Source organism: Montipora capricornis, chromosome 11, assembly GCF_036669925.1.
Source record: "Montipora capricornis isolate CH-2021 chromosome 11, ASM3666992v2, whole genome shotgun sequence".
Taxonomy (NCBI): Eukaryota; Metazoa; Cnidaria; class Anthozoa; order Scleractinia; family Acroporidae; genus Montipora; species Montipora capricornis.
The window spans coordinates 13,634,709-13,641,698 of NC_090893.1; positions in this window are offsets into that span (position 1 = coordinate 13,634,709).

Genomic DNA, 6,990 nt, shown 5'->3' on the forward strand with positions numbered 1-6,990 from the left:
TCTTCTTGAATATCGTTCTGTTAGCCACGTAATAAACAACTTAATAACCTTGACCGTTTGGTGGTTACAGTGAAATCTCAAACCTCGCCCTAGCTGTATGGACCTTGCTATTCCTTGATCAATACGGCAAGGCCTCAGTTTGAGATTTTGCTGTAATGACCTCACTCTTGGTTATTAAGTAGTTACATGTACTATCAAACTCTTGACAGGAATAAAAATTAATAATACTCCTTACGCCCTTTCTACAATCTCTAGCAGAATTGTAATTGGGTCTCCAGTGAGCTCTATGTGCAATCTGTGAGCGATAGATGATGTTCGAACTGACACATGTATGCATGTTGAATGGATCAACTATCTCCATTTAAAAGCAACAGTTCTTTTGAAGACAACTTTTGAAGACAACTGGAGTGAATTTTCATAAAGATCAAAAGGAAAAAATAAAGTCTCTCATAACATACACTTCTCATAAGCAACTGCTTTAAGAGACTAGAGACTAAAAATCACCAAAGGGAATATTCATATTTTTACCAGTTGTAAGAGCTAACTTACGGTGGATGAAATATCTAAGGCTAGATACAAATTCAACTGGCTCATTTGAATAGTGTGCTACAACAAGTTGCAAAAATAGTGGAGACACTTCACCTTCTTGGAGCATTATTAATTTACCTATTATTATATGAATACTGATGAAATACCAGGATTTCATTTGTTGCTAAAAAATCATATCTTCACCGCGCGCAGTGAACATATCATTTTTATCTTTCACATGTGAGGATATTGGTGTTGTCATGGTAACCAACATGATTAGCCAATAAAATGCGAGCTTTCTCTTCATTGTAAGATACTTTTGTGCTTTAATATATTCTTCTCTACTACATTAACATTTTTATTGCAAAATTTGACATTATCATGATTTGTTTTTCATAACTTTCATATCTTGTTTCATGTTACCCAACATGCGTGTTTTAGCAGTTGGTGACCACTTTTGCATCATTTCGAAAATGATTAAAACAAGTTGTTTTAAATCTAGACATTTCATCAATATCTATATAATAAACAGAACATTACATGGCGGCTTGGGGGTACGAATTTTATCTTCTTGTGCTGAAAGTATCTCTCACTCGTTCGCTTCGCTCACTCGTGTGAGATACTTGCAGCACTTAAAGATAAAATTTGTATCCCTGCGCGGCCATGTAATATCCTCTATTTATCTCTCACACTGCAGCCCCTCCTCCCCTCCCCCTTCCCCTTCCCCTTATCAGTGTTGCTAGGAAGACAAAAAAATTGTTGCAAACTTAAACAGTCAACATTGAAAGGGGGAGAGGGGAATGGAAGTGGGAAAGGTTTAACTTCTTGATGCGGCGGGTATTGGAAGCTAGAAAAGGTGTTTTTTTCATGAACGTGTCTCAACAAATTTGCAACTTGTAGCTGTAAGAATAAAACTTAATGTGTAACCCTACATAGTGTGTTAGCGTGTCTCTTAGCTATAACGAATGTTTCTATTCTCGTTTTGGAAGTGCACATGACATTCTCCCTCCCCCTCCCTGCTGTTTTCATTGCTTCCTAAATTCAACTTTGCTTGCTTTTACAGAATGGCTGTAATCTTTGGAGTGGAAGCCCTAAGTGACGTGTAAACAAATGAAAATTACAGGAGGTTTAACGACTGGAAAGTGGAAATGCTCTATTTTTACTTCTCTCTCATTATAATGGTTGTGGCTTTGTTGATTTCATGTGCCTGCTCTTCTAACTCCCTTGTAAGTCATGGTACCTGTAACATAGAAGCTTCAACATGCATGACAACTCGGGTGTCAGGGTGGCTTAGTGGTTATCTATCGGGCCTCCCACCACTGCGAGCCGGGGTTCAATTCTGGCCTCAGCCAGCATGTGGGCTGAGTTTCAGTCGATCTCAACCTGACTCGAGGGTTTTTCTCCGGGTACTCCGGTTTTCCTCCCTCATCAAAATCGACTCACAGCTAATTAACATCTAGCTGTGGTGCTGTGCTCCGACATCAAACATGGGCTGTATAGCGGCAGCCAGAGGCGCCTTTGTATGCTTTCAGCCCGATGTCGTGAGCCGCGCCCTTCGCAATTCAGTCCTCGACTGCAAGTAAGGGTGATTAGCACTAGCAATATTTATTTATTTATTTACAATTAACCCCCATGCATTTGATTGTTTTTTTGGTGGTTCAAAATTCCCCTTTCCTTAAACCAAATGGGAAGTTAAATGTCCAGTCATTAAAAACTCTCCAGGCACTTTTCAATTCACCTAATTACTTATTTACATTTTACAGCTCTCAAAACTAGTTGAGTTTTTAGTGAGCTTTTGGGGCAAATATGTATTTAAAAATGTTTAAATATAAATTTAAAGCGACGGAAAAACACAGAAATAAGAAAACACGAAAATGTAGCAAGGTAATTAAGCAGTGTTTTAAACACTTGTTCATATTTTTTTTCTTTCAAATGTATTTATATTACTTACATACAAGATGCGATGATTATTTTTCTGCTCATCGGCTTCCATTCGCGTTTTCGAAGAACGTTCACATGGCTTAGCAGGTGTATACTTCGAATAATTGTGATAAAAATAATAAAATAATTTAAACCCTTCTTCACTGCTGCTGCAGTGTACCTTGGAAACATTCAGGTGCACTTAAAAATCAGCGAGTAAGACACAAAGGTGTCATCTAACGATATCTACGCCACTCCATTGTAATGATTGAATTCCCAACCCCATTAATAGTAGGACCCCAACTGCTTGCATTGCAAAGGCCTCGTTTTGATAACGAGAAGAGAAATTTCGTCAAGTTAACTGGGCTCCACTTAACTAACCTTGACTCGACTTAACCATCGTTTACGTCTTCTTTGGTTTGATACCTTTCCCGTGGACATGCAATTAAGTTCGAATCTTTCGCACAAATGGAGAAAGGAAAGGAACTTTATTTCGTTCTAGCGCTGGAGCACTAATTGGGGACACTGTAAACTGAAATCAACAATCAATCGGTGTCCTTACTAAGTCGGAAACTGCTATTTTACCTGACACGTTAATAAAGTTATTATTATTATTGTTATTATAAAATTTAACATCATGTTCTGGCTGTTGTCATTGCCGTCTTTTCTTCGGTTAGGCGAGTCATAACAAATGACCTAAGGCTTCCAACACTTTCCTCAAAATCCTTGCAGTTCCCAACAAAGCAGTTTTTTTTGTTACTCCAACATTGAATGGTATCCCTAGCTTTTCAATCCACCAATCAAATCCTTTGGTGACACTTCCAAGGGCTCCTATCACTACAGGTACGACTTCTACCATTTTGAGTTTCCACAATCTTCCAATCTCTCTCTTCAAGTCCTGGTATTTTTCCACCTTTTCCCTTTCTTTTTCCCCTACTCTTGCATCAGCTGGTACAGCAATATCGATGATTATCCCCTTTCGCTCTTTCTTGTTAATTACAATTATGTCTGGTCTTCTTGCCTCATTATTATTATTATTATTTATTTATTATTATTATTATTATTATTTATTATTATTATTATTATTATTATTATTATCACTTGTAATCCTTGGCTTGCTTGTTTAGTCTCTGAAGCACCGGGTCCAACCCATGGGCCTTAGGTAGCAAAGAGTTCACTTGAGTGACAGGACCTTTCTCAAGATGCGAGCTCATCCCAGAAGAGTAATTATTATTATCAACGCATATCAAGTCAAATGTTGGTTTTTGAGGAGAGGGGAAACTGGAGTACCCGGAGAAAAACCTCTCGGTGCAGAGTAGAGAACTAACAAACTCAACCCACATGTAACGCCGAGTCTCGGGTCACATTGGTTGGAGGCGAGTGCTCTCACCATTGCGCCATCCTTCACCCCTTCAAGAAACTTTAGAAACGTGATAAATCACGTTGGGGTACCAATAGAAAAAACATCCCGTTCAAGGTCGTTCAACCACAGTTGTCTGGTTGGCATCGTCTGCAGTGCACCAGACTGTGGTGTAAGAGGTCGACAGTTCGATTCTGAAGTGAAATAACCTTCAGTCAAAGAAAGTAGGGCGGCATTCACTGAAAGCTCATCACAGTCATTTCTTCCTGTTATTACTGTAGCCTCTTTTATAGTAAAAAGGCGTCATCTGATTGGCTGCCCTTCTTGAGTGGTTTCGTGTCCAAGAAATTTGCAATACCGTTTGGGAAAATAGCCTTAAATGCGGTAGGAAAGAAACAATTGCCATAAGAAAAAAATGAACATTGCAGGTAAACTCAGTCAAGCACTTTGCCCCAAAAAGATGCTGCCGTATCGGAAGACACACAAATGAAACCAAAGAAAAGCACTAGTTTCAAAGTGAATGCTCAGTATAGCATTCTTGTTGTGCTCACACGTCATTTAGAATAAAGGATAATCTCATTCGTCTCATAACTGACTCGTTATAACTGACAGACCCTTTTCATAAAACTCTATCAGAATACATTAAACAAGTTGTCTTCATCCAAATATATACGACTGATTAACCGAGTTCTATTGTTAAAATATCACACCGGTCATTTTATCCACTTTAAAAAGAGCCTTTTTATTTGAAAATCTAAGAGCATATTACGTTCCATTCTTAGAATTCTATAAGTTTTTGGTCAAAGAAAGTCCTCGTTTTCTCAAATATTAAAGCCTGAATATTGAAACAATAGAAATTGGTTAATGAACTTTATGAGATCCAAGCGTAGGTTATTCCGACTCTGGCAAAACTGCCGTTGGTTAGCTCATTAACCCAATTCTATTCTTAAAATATTCAGAAGTCATTTTATCCACTTAAAAACGAGCCTTTTCATTTGAAACTCTCAGAACATATTAAATACGTTCCATACTTCAAAGTATATGTGTTTTTGGTCAAAAAAATCCCATTTTTCTTAAGTCTTAAAGCCTCAATATTGAAACAAAAGAAATAGGTTAATGAACTTTGGGTGGTCCAAACTCAGGACTTTCCGAGAAAGACCAAACTACTGTTGGTTGGCTCATTAAACCCAATTCTATTGTTAAAATATTCAGACGTCATTTTATCCACTTTCCTTAACCCAATGCTATTGTTAAAATATTCATAGGCTATTTTATCAAGTTTAAAAAAGCCTTTTCACTTGAAACTCTCAGAAGATACTAAATGCGTTCCATTCTTAGAACTGTATATGTTTTTGGTCAAAGAAAGTCCTCCTTTTCTTAAGTATTAAAGCCTGAATATTGAAACAATAGAAAGTGGTTAATGAACTTTGGGAGGTCCAAACTCACGTTTTTCCGAGCTAGAACACACTTCTGTTGGTTGGCTCATTAACCCAATACTATTGTTAAAATATTCAGACGACTTTATATCCACTTTGAAAAAAGCCTTTTCATTTGAAACTCTCAGAACATATTAAATACGTTCCATTCTTAGAACTGTATATGTTTTTGGTCAAAGAAATTTCTCCTTTTCTTAAATATTTAAGCCTGAATATTGAAACAATAGAAAGTGGTTAATGAACTTTGGGAGGTCCAAACTCAGGTTTTTCCGAGGTAGAGCAAACTACTGTTGGTTGGCTCATTAACCCAATTCTATTGTTGAAATATTCAGAGGTTATTTTGTCCACTTTAAATAGAGCCTTTTCATTTGAAACTCTCAGAACATATTAAATACGTTTCATTCTTAGAACTGTAAATGTTTTTGGCCAAAGAAATTCCTCCTTTTCTTAAATATTTAAGCCTGAATATTGAAACAATAGAAATTGGTTAATGAACTTTGGGAGGTCCAAACTCAGGTTTTTCCGAGGTAGAGCAAACTGCTGTTAGTTGGTTCATTAACCCAATTCTATTGTTAAAATATTCAGAGGTTATTTTATCCACTTTAAATAGAGCCTTTTCATTTGAAACTCTAAGAACATATTAAATACGTTTCATTCTTAGAACTGTATATGTTTTTGGTCAAAGAAAGTCCTCCTTTTCTTAAATATTAAAGCCTGAATATTGAAACAATAGAAAGTGGTTAATGAACTTTGGGAGGTTCAAACTCAGGTTTTTCCGAGGTAGAGCAAACTGCTGTTGGTTGGCTCATTAACCCAATTCTATTGTTAAAATATTCAGAGGTTATTTTCCCCACTTTAAATAGAGCCTTTTCATTTGAAACTCTCAGAAGATATTAAATACATTTCATTCTTAGAACTGTATAGCTTTTTCGTCAAAGAAAATCCTCCTTTTCTTAAATATTAAAGCCTGAATATTGAAACAATAGAAAGTGGTTAATGAACTTTGGGAGGTCCAAACTCACGTTTTTCCGAGGTAGAAAACACTTCTGTTGGTTGGCTCATTAACCCAATACTATTGTTAAAATATTCAGACGACTTTATATCCACTTTGAAAAAAGCCTTTTCATTTGAAACTCTCAGAACATATTAAATACGTTCCATTCTTAGAACTGTATATGTTTTTGGTCAAAGAAATTCCTCCTTTTCTTAAATATTAAAGCCTGAATATTGAAACAATAGAAAGTGGTTAATGAACTTTGGGAGGTCCAAACTCAGGTTTTTCCGAGGTAGAGCAAACTGCTGTTGGTTGGCTCATTAACCCAATTTTATTGTTAAAATATTCAGAGGTAATTTTCTCCACTTTAAATAGAAGCCTTTTCATTTGAAACTCTCAGAAGATATTAAATACGTTCCATTCTTAGAACTGTATATGTTTTTGGTCAAAGAAAGTCCTCCTTTTCTTAAATATTAAAGCCTGAATATTAAAACAATAGAAATTGGTTAATGAACTTTGGGAGGTCCAAACTCAGGTTTTTCCGAGGTAGAGCAAACTGCTGTTGGTTGGCTCATTAAACCCAATTCTATTGTTGAAATAGTCAGAAGTCATTTTATCCACTTTAAAAAAGCCTTTTCACTTGAAACTCTCAGAACATATTAAATACGTTTCATTCTCAGAACTGTATAGGTTTTTGGTCAAAGAAAGTCCTCCTTTTCTTAAATATTAAAGCCTGAATATTGAAACAATAG